At 42.2% G+C, this 12468-nt stretch overlaps 1 non-coding gene and 1 pseudogene across 1 annotated transcript; both read right to left on the reverse strand.

Annotated features, from left to right (window-relative positions):
- Window positions 1-268: 268 nt before the first annotated feature.
- Window positions 269-476, reverse strand: LOC141220707 (U2 spliceosomal RNA; annotated as a pseudogene).
- Window positions 477-6574: 6098 nt separating this feature from the next.
- On the reverse strand, window positions 6575-6774 carry LOC141220687 (U2 spliceosomal RNA). Its single transcript, XR_012288881.1, has one exon. It is a non-coding gene; the product is annotated as a U2 spliceosomal RNA (small nuclear RNA).
- Between the last annotated feature and the right edge of the window lie 5694 nt (window positions 6775-12468).

Genomic DNA, 12468 nt, shown 5'->3' on the forward strand with positions numbered 1-12468 from the left:
TGCCTAATATGTCTGTTTATCCAAAAGGAAGTAAAGAGGGAGAGCTAGAAAGATAGCATTGCATTACATTACATGGCAATGCAATGCACAGTTGCTGAAGTTGAACCAAAATGAGCTTGTAATCTGGCTTCTGCAACTTTGAACATGAAAAATCCAATGAGGAGAAGAAAAGCAAAGCCAAAGAGTCCATCCCAAAATCCGACAAACAAGCAAAATGAACAAAAAACATTGAATTCAATTCTTTCTGATTTTAGAAACTGCATTAAAGAATGAGTGCACTGGTCCTGGAAATGCTGCAATACCAGGTCAATGCGTGGAGTGGACAGAGCAAGCTCTTTTACCATCTCCCTGTTCTAAAAATCCATTTAATATATGGTCCCCAGATAGGGGACGTATCAGATATTAAACTGATAAGAACAGATTTTTTTTTTTTTTTTTTTAAAACCACTCAGGTTTTGATATAAGCAAACAGTTAACCAGACTTCGTCATAAGTTATACTGCCACTTCATAAACATCATTGTGGCTTCTTTATTAAAGTATTATTCAACAAAAATACAAACAAGTAATCCTATGCCAGAGAAATTTCCAGAAAAAATATCAACGGTATTTAACCATATCCTGCCACTTAAGGTATTTCCACACACCTTCAGAATCTGTTCCACCACCACCACCTTCTCTTGTATCCCACAAATAGATTACATATAGTCTTGCTAAGATCAACCTAATACAATCATTTACTGTTAAATTTACTCTTTTAAACACACACAAATTTCTCACATCCCACAAGCTCTCCTGCACACACACCATAATAAACCACATCATCCTTTCTAGGCCACGACGACTAGCACCAAAACCAAACATAGTCACTCTCCAATCAATAAACTTCACACCAGCAACCCCTTTACACAGTCCACCCACACCTCTCCACACATCATACGCAAAATTACAATCCCACATAAGGTGCCTCACCGTGTCATTCGCTCCACAACCATCCCTTGGACATACTGCAGATCTTATGAGATCTCTTTTCTTCTGAAAATCCCTCACTGGCAAAATATTATGAAGGCCCATCCATACTATATCTCGCTGTCTATTCGACACACCTTGAATGCTTAACTTCTTCCATACCCGCGCAACTTCCATAGAACGCAATCCCACCACATTACTCTCACACTCATTCACACACATCTTCCCCATCACCTTCTTAACCAACATAAAGTCTTTCATTGCAACTTCTAACAAATCATTCTTCCTCACAAACTTCTCAATCAAACCATACCACTCAGGACACTTAAAAGCAACAGGCACATTCTTATCACGCTTCACCCAATTCAGACCATACAGCATCCATCCAGCCAAATACTTACACATAAATGCCCCTTTATTATTCTTCCCAATCAAAATGACCGTAGTCTTAATAAAATGCAATGTTAGAAACACTTCAATATTCGGAAACTTCAGTCCCCCATACAAATATTGCTTAAACAAAATCTCTCTCTTAAGTCTTTCCATCCTACTGCCCCAAAAAAACACAAAAAATAGTTTCTCCACTTTTTTAATTTTCCTATAGGGCACTGGAAAAATACAAGAAACATAAAGCAAAATAGGGAGAATAACAGCCTTAATAATAAGAACCTTCCCTACCAAAGACAAAGAACGTAACTTCCAAAAATTCATCTTCCGCACAATCCGCTCACCACATTCATCCCAACTCTCATAACCTTTCAAATCATCATTAAAAAAAACTCCCAACACTTTAATTGCACCATCCACACCAGCCACACCATCCATCTTAATCCTATTGTCACCAAAACATTTAAACATGCATTTGTTCCAATTCACACGAAACGCTGACGCGCCACAAAAAAAATTCAACAACAATTTTACTCTCTCCATAGAGGCCACACTCTCACTCACCACTACTACATCATCCATATATCCTAAGACTTTCACAGTCATTCCACCACTCCCTGGCACTAACAAACCACGCACCACTTTCTCTTTCCGAATCATACACAGCAGTGGCTCAATCATACACACAAATAATACCGGTGACATGGGACAACCTTGCCTCACACCAGACCTAATACACACTTTCTCACTCAAAAACCCATTCACCAGAAATTCACTCACCACCTCCCCATACAATCCTCTCACGGCACGCACAAATTTCTCCGGAAAACCCATTCTACGCAAAACCTCAAATAGAAGCACATGAGACACGCGATCAAACGCCTTTTCAAAGTCAACAGCCATCACCATACACTTCTGCTTTCTTACTTTACAATCCCACAACACATCTCTTAAAAGACACAGATTATCCGTCATACATCTACCAGGCACTGCACACACTTGATCTTTACCAATCACATCAGCTACAACCACACGCATCCGACACGCCAAAATTTTACTGAATACCTTGTAATCGGCGTTCAGAAGCGTAATTGGCCTCCAATTACTCAACACCTTTTATCCCCTTTCTTATGGATTAAGACCACCACTCCCTCCTTCATTGAACCCGCAAGCATCCCATTCTCCCACATAAACTGACACTCTTCCACTAAATCCATACCCATCACTTCCCACATCATAACATATAGCTCCACAGGCAAACCATCCTTCCCAGGCGTCACATTTTTCCTTGCACCAAACACCGCTTTCTTATCTTCCTCCTCAATCACTGCCTCACATAGACCAGAACATCCATCCTCATCCACCTTACAATCCAAAGTCTTAAGCACTTCTTCTTTCAAACTCTCATCCACCCACTTCCTGCCAAACAACTCAGCATAAAACGTGACCACTTCCTTCATTACATCCTCCCCACTCACACAAACACCATCCACATCAAAAATCTCCTCCATACCCTCCTTCTTACCATTTATTTTTTTAAAGAAATATCTTGAACACTTTTCATCTTTATCAAGATGGACCACCTTTGACCTAAAAATTATTTCCCTTCCCTTCCTCTCCAAAGTCCTCTTCAAATCCTCTCTTGCACTTCTTAACAAATCATCCACATCCACACCACACATCCTCATTTTCTCCAGCCATTCCACCCTCATCATTAAATCTTTATATTGACTCCTAACCATGGCAGCCTTTTTATAGCCCCATCGACGAAAAAACTTTTGCACTTCATACTTCATCCAATCCCACCACACCAACACACTTTCAAACTTACTCTTTTGAGATTTACACCAACTATATTTTTTCTTAAAATCATTCACAATTCTCTCATCCTCAAGCAAACTCACATTCAATTTCCACACACCTCTCCCATGCACCCGCCTTAAATCCCCTCTAAACTCACCTTTCAGGCACACATGGTCCGAAAAAGGAACTGAAAATTGAGAAAAACCATCACATATTATATTTTTAGAAAAAAACATCCTATCAATCCTAGATGTTATCCCACCCCTGTCAGCTTTATAGGTTGGTGGTGGTGGCTTCCCCAAATAAACCTCAGCAGCATCAAAAAAGAAAAAATCAGAAATAATGTTTGCCAATTTTTTTCCTGAGGCATCAACTTTCCCCTCAGTTACACAGTTAAAATCACCTGTTACTATCACAGGGATCCTACCAGGTAATTCTAAACATAATTTATCTAATAAACTTAACCTGTCTTCTTTTTTTGTAGGACCATAAATATTTATAATTTTAACTTTCCACCCCCTCCCACACACAACTGCAGAGATGCAACGACCCACCTCTATTACCTTATAATATTCAAAAACAAAATTTCTATTATTTAATACTATCCCAACTCCATCATTTTTATTCCCACTAGAGCCAGACCAGATATGCTGGCCATATGGCCAATCAGCGTCTTCCAGGGGTTCTTCTATACCACACTCCTGTAGACACATAATATCAAAAGAATGGTTATGTAAGAAGTCCAGAATCACAGATCTTCTAACTCTAGACTTTAAAAGTCTTACATTAAGGGACGCAATGTCCCAATTTGGTTTAGAGACCATTCTTTGGCTCAAAAACCAGAAACACCAGTCTCAGCAAAAAAACATGCCTTCCTTATCCTTTGTCATCCGGCGAACTCCCACTTAGCTGAAAGATAGTGGACTCCAAATTCTCCTCCAGGTAAGCCGTTGACGCAGGAGAAAGAGAAACCACTGGGTAATCCCGCTCACTCACCGGACTTGCCACGCATTGGCTACTTGATGGTTCAGACAACCGGGCCCTTTTATTCTTAGCGCGGTCCGGTTCCTTAGAAGACCTCACCCCAGTCTCAGTGAAGTCTCCTTGACCTCCAGCTCCCTCTTCATCCATACTTTCACTGCTCCAACTGAGAGCTGGGTCCCCTGGGATTTCCAAGGCTCCCTCACGTTCTTCACAAAAGGAGTCAATGAAACCCCCCTGATAGGAAGAAATGTCCATCTCAGCTGCCAGAACCTCTTCCAGTCTCCCGGGCTCCACCAGTAGGTCAGCAGACGCCCTCACTGGAGCAGTCTCCACACGCTGTTCCACTACCTTCACCCTGGAAGAAACTGCGGCCTCAGGTGCCACACTCTTAGGCCTCGGAGAGTTCGAGACCACCTCAGAGTATGCCCTTGCCTTGCCCTCGTTCGCACGACGAGTACAATCCTTAAAGGCATGCCCCTCCATACCACAAGCATTGCAAACAATTGGATTGGTACAGTCCTTAGCAACATGCCCACTTTGGTTGCACTTGGAGCAAACAGGCACAGCAGTACAAACCTCTTGTAAGTGTCCGTACTTCTTACATTTCCTGCAAATAACTGGGGCCTCAGGAAAGAAGAGAATACCCCTATCTCTCCCGATAGAGAAACTTTGGGGAGGGTAATGAACACCTCCAGGCTCCGAAGAACTTTCCCCAAATCTGACAAAATATCTGTATTTGCCAGTCCATAAGTTCTCCTCGTTCATGATTTTGTGACTGTTGCTCACAAAGTCACAATGCCTCTTAAGAAAAGTCGCAATGTCATGTTCGTGCATAAAGGGATTATACATAAATATGACTAGGGGAACATCACCTTTGGAGTACAAGACTGTAAAAGTCAAACCATACAAGGTTGGATTCTTCTCCTGCTCCCTCAACTTCTTATACAGGTTCCGGCAAGCCGCCATAGATTGCAGCACCAAGACATACCGTCCTTCTTTCCGGGATTCCTGCAGGCAGACAATGTTTTCTCTTGTCACTTCCAGGATTTTGAAGATCACCTCGTGCACCATATACGACAGATTGAAACGCTCTCTGACAGCAGCATCAACTTCAATGCGGAATGCATTGCGAACCCGATTGTCATCGGTCCCAGCATAGCGTATCTTCACGCCCATTATGATCACTCTCTCGTTCCTCCTCGTTCTCCCCCTAAAGCAGCAACCGGCTTAAGCCATCAAGATGGCGATGCCGGAAGGCCAAGGGAAAACACTCAAGGACCCCACACAAGAAACTTGGTCTTAGCCAAAAGGCCGAGAAGCGATAACCAGAATTGGTTTCGAACTACGGAGCCACCCAAGGATCCTGAAAAGTACATTTGTGGAGATGAGCTCCTGGACTCCCGTTAAGAAGACATGTTGTCAACCTCTAGATCCCTTACATGCCTGCACTTTTCGGCTTGCTGCTGCTGCAATCCACGCGTTTTAGATCTGCATAACTCCACCTCTTTAAACACAGCACCCTCACCCCCTGCTGTTCACACCCGCCTCAACACCGTTGGAAGGGAGGAGAACCAATTAATGCGGGGGGGTGGGGTGGAACGAGCAGCTGTCTACCCTTAGCAGGAGGGCTGCTGATTACTTACCTCTCCTGCTGCTGCTGGCTGTCCAGCAGCAGACTGAAGGTGGCTGCTGCTGTGCGCAGGTATATAAAGGCTCAGAGCCTATTATGACACGCGCAGCCAGCGTTCCATTGCCACATTCCATCTACTGCAGGCAGGATACCTGGCTGGCTGAATGTCACTGAGAAGCTCACAGAGACCGCCATAAGCAACAGTTTAACAGAATGCCACAGACTAATCAACCAAACTTTTTGGGTTGGGTTCTCTTTTATAGTCTGCAGGCATTAAATGAAAGAAGTCAGTGTTCCAGCAGAGGGAGACAACGTTTCAGAAAAGGCATTGTAGCAAACCAAAAAAGAAATTTTAAGCGCAGCAGAGTAACCAGCGCACATACCTGTTAGCTCAGGTGAGTTTAAAAGGCTGCTGTTGATAACAAGGGCATTTGCTAAATAGATGGTGTGTGTGCAACAATATACTGAAAGGTCAATTATATTGTGCAGCTTATCTCACCACCTGTAGTTATTTAGGTGAAAGCTCCAAAATGCTTGCCTAATATGTCTGTTTATCCAAAAGGAAGTAAAGAGGGAGAGCTAGATAGATAGCATTGCATTACATTACATGGCAATGCAATGCACAGTTGCTGAAGTTGAACCAAAATGAGTTTGTCATCTGGCTTCTGCAACTTTGAACATGAAAAATCCAATGAGGAGAAGAAAAGCAAAGCCAAAGAGTCCATCCCAAAATCCGACAAACAAGCAAAATGAACAAAAAACATTGAATTCAATTCTTTCTGATTTTAGAAACTGCATTAAAGAAGGGGTGCACCGGTCCCGGAGATACTGCAATACCAGGTCAATGCGTGGAGTGGACAGAGCAAGCTCTTTTTCCATCTCCCTGTTCTAAAAATCCATTTAATATATGGTCCCCAGATAGGGGACGTATCAGATATTAAACTGATAAGAACAGATTTTTTTTTTTTTTTTTTACAAAACCATTCAGGTTTAAAACAATAATGCAGAATAAAAGGTCGTCTCCTCATCTGAAAAAAACAACCATTCCACAATCATTTATCGTTTAAAACTCATCATGATGGTTTCTTTTATTATCCAGTTAAATTGAAAAAATGCAATATACACATCAGAAAAAAACAAAATTACAGACTAATTATATGTTTCCATTTCCGGAATTTCCATACTCCCTCTGCATCCATCCCACCTTTCATATCACACTTATAATAGAAATATAACTTCTCAAGGACCATTTTAACACAATCATCCACCTCAAAACGCTCATTTTTAAACACATACAAGTTCCGGCAATTCCACAAAACCTCCTTCACACAAGCCAAAAACAGCCACAAAATCCTATCCTTTTCATGGTTTAGCATGCATAACCCAAACATGACAATTTCAAAATTCAAACGTTTCACCCCAGTCAATTCCATACATAACCCACCCAATTTAGACCAAACATCCTTCGCAAACCTACATGACCATAGAACATGATGGACCTCTTCATTACACCCACACCGCTCTCTCGGACACCTTTCAGACACCGCCAACCCTTTCCTTTTTTGTACACTCCTCACAGGTAAAATCCCATGCAAAGACATCCAAACTAAATCTTTCTGTTTGTTAGACATATCATGTTTGACCAGCTTACACCAGACATCCTCCGCCTCAGCTGACCTTAACCCATTAATTTCACACATCCTATTATCCACACACATCCTTTTCACCATGCTTTTATTCTTCAGAAAAACCACCATCTGAACTTTCTCAAGATGAAATTTTTTGATAAAACATTCCAATTGTAGGTACCAATAAGGGCATACATAAGCAGTAGGTTTACAGTTATCATAATTCATCCATTTTAACCGATGGAAGACGGAGCCTCCAAGGTATCTACACATACATGCAGCCTTGGATTGCTTTAATAAAAGTCCTGCAAAAAAACTAATACAATTCAGACCAATAAAAGTCTCGATGTTAGGGAATCCTAGGCCACCATTCCTTTTACACCTATGAAGAAATTCCCTCTTGGCCTTCTCTATATTACTGCCCCAAAGGAACACAAAAAGTAATCTATTAATCTTCTTCAAAACTCCAACAGGTGGGGGAAAAATCAAAGCTACATAAATAAGCATAGGGAGAATGATACTTTTAATGATTAAAATTTTCCCAGTAAAGGACAGATCACGCAGACGCCATAATTCCAATTTCCTTGCAATTTTACCACCCAGATCCTCCCAACTCTTGTCCCCTTTTAAACTCTCATCCAGACACACCCCCAACACTTTAATCCCCCCTTCCACACATTCCATATCTGCATCACACACTTTTTTACTACTAAAAAATCCCTTAACCTTACTTTTTTCCCAATTTATTTTGAAAGCAGAGGCAACACAAAAACATTGGACTAACCATTTAACCCTTGCGACATCACTCTCAGAATCACACAACACACACACATCATCCATATAACCAATCACTTTAATAGCCTTACCATCACAGCCAGGGATCAAAAACCCCTTAAAAACTGTATCCCTTCTAATAAGCTGGAGAAGGGGCTCCATCACACAAATAAACATGATTGGAGAAAGTGGGCACCCCTGCCTCACCCCTGACAATATTTCAAAAGACTCAGATAAAAAAACATTCACCTGTACCACACTTCTAGCACCCTCATACATTCCCATAATCAATCTAACCAAACGTTCTGGAAAGCCCATTTTCAACAACACATTGAACAAAAACACGTGAGCCACACAATCAAAGGCCTTTTCAAAGTCAAGCGCACATACAATCACACCTTTCTTTCTACTCTTACAATCCTCTAGCACATCCCTCACCAGACAGATGTTCTCTTGTATCCTCCGTTCAGGCACCGCACACACTTGTTCCTCCTCAATCACAGATGCTATCACTTCTCTCATACGACAAGCCAAAATTTTCGCAAAAATCTTATAATCAGCATTAAGCAGCGTAATTGGTCTCCAGTTGGCTAGCCTCTTTCTATCACCTTTTTTAAACAATAACACAACCAAACCTCCCTTCATACACTCAGGCATACTCACTCCGGAAAACAAGGATTTCATGACTTCAAACAGATCCTGAGAAACAACGTCCCAATATTTTGCATAAAAATCACATGGGATTCCATCCTGCCCAGGGGATTTGTTCTTCGGAGACTTGGAGATCACACCCAACAATTCTTTCTCTGTTAAATCATCCATCAAAGCCTGACTGTCACTTTCTGTAACAAAATTTCCAAGTACCTGCAAAAACTCATTCTCGTTCCCCAAATCACACTTTTTCTCCCCATACAAGCCTTTATAAAAATTAACCACTTCCTTGATCACTCCCTCACCATGTACCTCATCACCCTTATCATTCACCAACACATGCATATCCCGTTTACCACCACACATTTTCTTAAAAAAGAAGCGCGTACATTTCTCATTCTGTTCCCTAAACTTCACTCTCGACCGGAATATGATTTCCTTTCCTCGTCCAAACATCCAATCACCCATTTCGTTCTTCATTTTAACCAACTCACTTTTAACATCTATACCCATAGCTCTACATTCATGCAAAAAGGAAATCCTCCTATTTATTTGTGTATATAATAATCTCTTCTTTTTAGCCTTAATATAGCCAATTTTCCTGAAAAAATCCCTAATTCTAACCTTGACCCACACCCACCATTCCAAGATATTGCAAAAATCCCTTTTCCTCCTCACCCAACCATGGTATTTTTTTGAAAAACACCTGAAAACTTGCTTGTCATCCAGAACACTCACATTCATCCGCCACCTCCCTTTGCCATAGAAAAAACCATCCACCTCAAACACCCCAAGCAAACACTCATGATCAGAGAAGCAAACTTTCTCTTGGGAATACTTAACACATTTAACTGCCGGTGAGGAAACAAAAAAATAGTCCAGTCTAGACTCGGCATGGCCATCATCTGAATGATATGTAAAAGGTCCCGGCTTCTCCGACACAGCATCCCTAAGGGAGAAGTCTTTAGTCATTTGGTTCCATAGATTACCTGTAACATCCACTTTAGATTGCCATGAACCTGCCCTTGCTTCTTTTGAAAAAATACAGTTAAAGTCACCAATAACAAAAACAGGCAACTTGCCATGCAAAAAAAAAGTCAATTTTTTGAAGAGTGATAAGCGCTCATTTTTATCCACATTTGCATATATGCAAATTAGTTTAAAGTCCCAACCAAGGTATGATAGAGTGATACAAGCACATCTTCCTTCCAGAATAATAGTTTTCTGTTTTAAGCGAATGTCTCTGTTTTGGATAAGGATTCCAATGCCATCATTTCTGTTAGTATTAGAAAAGGACCACACTGCCTCCCCATACAGCCACTCATTTTGTTTAGGAAATTTAGATAAACCACATTCTTGAACACATATAATGTCACAGCCCTTAGATGCCAAATAGTCCAGAACAGTGGCACGCTTTGTCGCTGATGCAAACATACGTACATTCTGGGAGATTATTTTCAGCCGCAGGACCATAGGTGTCAATGCAGGTTATGGAGACCGGGAAGACCAGAAAAGGAAATCAACATGTCTCAGGCCACCTCAGAAAATTCAAATAGGCTCTCCAAGCCTGCCACATCCTTTTCCTCTAAGAAACCTTCACTAGGTGATATGGGAGTGGCCTTATAAGGTTCATTCAAATGTGAGTCCTCCCCAGAGTCAGATAGGACGGAAAAAGGGTTGTGAGACTCAAAAGACTCAAATTTCTTCTTTTGTAACCTCTTTACAGTTTTACCAGTCTTCTTCTGTTTGGCCAAGGCTTTACAAACGATGGCAGCATTTTCAGCTGAAGGCATCCTGGCAGCCTCTATTTCCTCTGGAGAAACTGACCACTGTATGTCAACGGAACTTGGGGCAGACATCTCCTCAGAGCTTTCCACCTCCTCAATTACCTCACTGAGAGCCGTCTCAGCCCCTGACCCAGAAGGCAACTCTACAGGTGGTGCCACACCCACGTCAGGCTGCACCTGGTCTCCAAGATTTCCCTCTACAGTGATATCATGCACCTCAGCCACAGTGGGAATAAAATCCACCACTTCCTCCACCATTGTAGTAGTTTCAGGAACAACACGAGGGATTTCAGTAGGGCCCTCCTGTGCCTGAGGAGCCCCCTGTCTCTCCCCCCATGTCCTACGTCTCTCAGTATTAAGACGCGCCAAAAAAACCTGACGGCTAACATTAGGACATGATCTACAAGTGTGGCCATTTTCACCACATAAGTCACATATTGCAGGATAGGGACATTCAAAGGCTTCATGCCCTGATTTTTTACAATTCCTACAAGTTACATCAGAGGTACATTCCGCAGCTATATGGCCATAACAAAAACATTTCCTACAAAAAGAGGGCTGACCAGGATAATGTAGGAATCCTCTATTTCCTCCAATGGAGAAATTTGCAGGTGGGTGCATGGTTCCACCAATACCCTCAGGGTCAGATTTGAAACGAGCCCAAAATTTCACATTCCCATTGAAAACTGCAAAAATATTCTTTTGCATGATTCCCCCCCTTATTACTGAGCAATACCGTGATAAGAAAGCTCTAATCAAAGGGATCTCCACAAACGGGTTATACATGTGTACAGTAATGGGCCTTTCAATATTAGAAAACAAAGGCTTAGGGATTATAAATTGTAAATACTCATGATGTCTTTTCTCTTTTAAACGCTGAAAGAAAGTCAAACAGTCTGCTTCCAAGTAGAAAGAAATGTCATAATTACCAGCTTTAGGAAACTCCTGGATACAAAAAATCTTCTCCAGTTTAAATCCCGTCAATTCCATCACTATATTCCGGACAATAAATTCCAAGCCGATGTTATGTCTGTGGTCCTCAATAACCTCCAATCGCACGGTATTCTTTACAGCCGCCATTGTAATGCCCAAGGCACGGATCGCTTTCTCCACCACACGAGCCGAAAATACGCACCCCTCAGCCCAGACCGAGGCAAACACCCCGATCTGAGCCAAAAGGCCGAGAAGCGATAACCAGAATTGGTTTCAAACTACGGAGCCACCCAAGGATCCTGAAAAGTCCATTTGTGGAGATGAGCTCCTGGACTCCCGTTAAGAAGACATGTTGTCAACCTCTAGATCCCTTACATGCCTGCACTTTTCGGCTTGCTGCTGCTGCAATCCACGCGTTTTAGATCTGCATAACTCCACCTCTTTAAACACAGCACCTTCACCCCCTGCTGTTCCCACCCGCCTCAACACCGTTGGAAGGGAGGAGAACCAATTAAGGCGGGGGGTGGGGTGGAACGAGCAGCTGTCTACCCTTAGCAGGGGGGCTCCTGATTACATACCTCTCCTGCTGCTGCTGCTGCTGGCTGTCCAGCAGCAGACTGAAGGTGGCTGCTGCTGTGCACAGGTATATAAAGGCTCAGAGCCTATTATGACACGCGCAGCCAGCGTTCCATTGCCACATTCCATCTACTGCAGGCAGGATACCTGGCTGGCTGAATGTCGCTGAGAAGCTCACAGAGACCGCCATAAGCAACAGTTTAACAGAATGCCACAGACTAATCAACCAAACTTTTTGGGTTGGGTTCTCTTTTATAGTCTGCAGGCATTAAATGAAAGAAGTCAGTGTTCCAGCAGAAGGAGACAACGTTTCAGAAAAGGCATTGTAGCAAACCAAAAAAGAAATTT

Source organism: Phyllobates terribilis, unplaced genomic scaffold, assembly GCF_046119375.1.
Source record: "Phyllobates terribilis strain yellow unplaced genomic scaffold, ASM4611937v1 Scaffold_298__1_contigs__length_2340664, whole genome shotgun sequence".
Classification (NCBI taxonomy): domain Eukaryota; kingdom Metazoa; phylum Chordata; class Amphibia; order Anura; family Dendrobatidae; genus Phyllobates; species Phyllobates terribilis.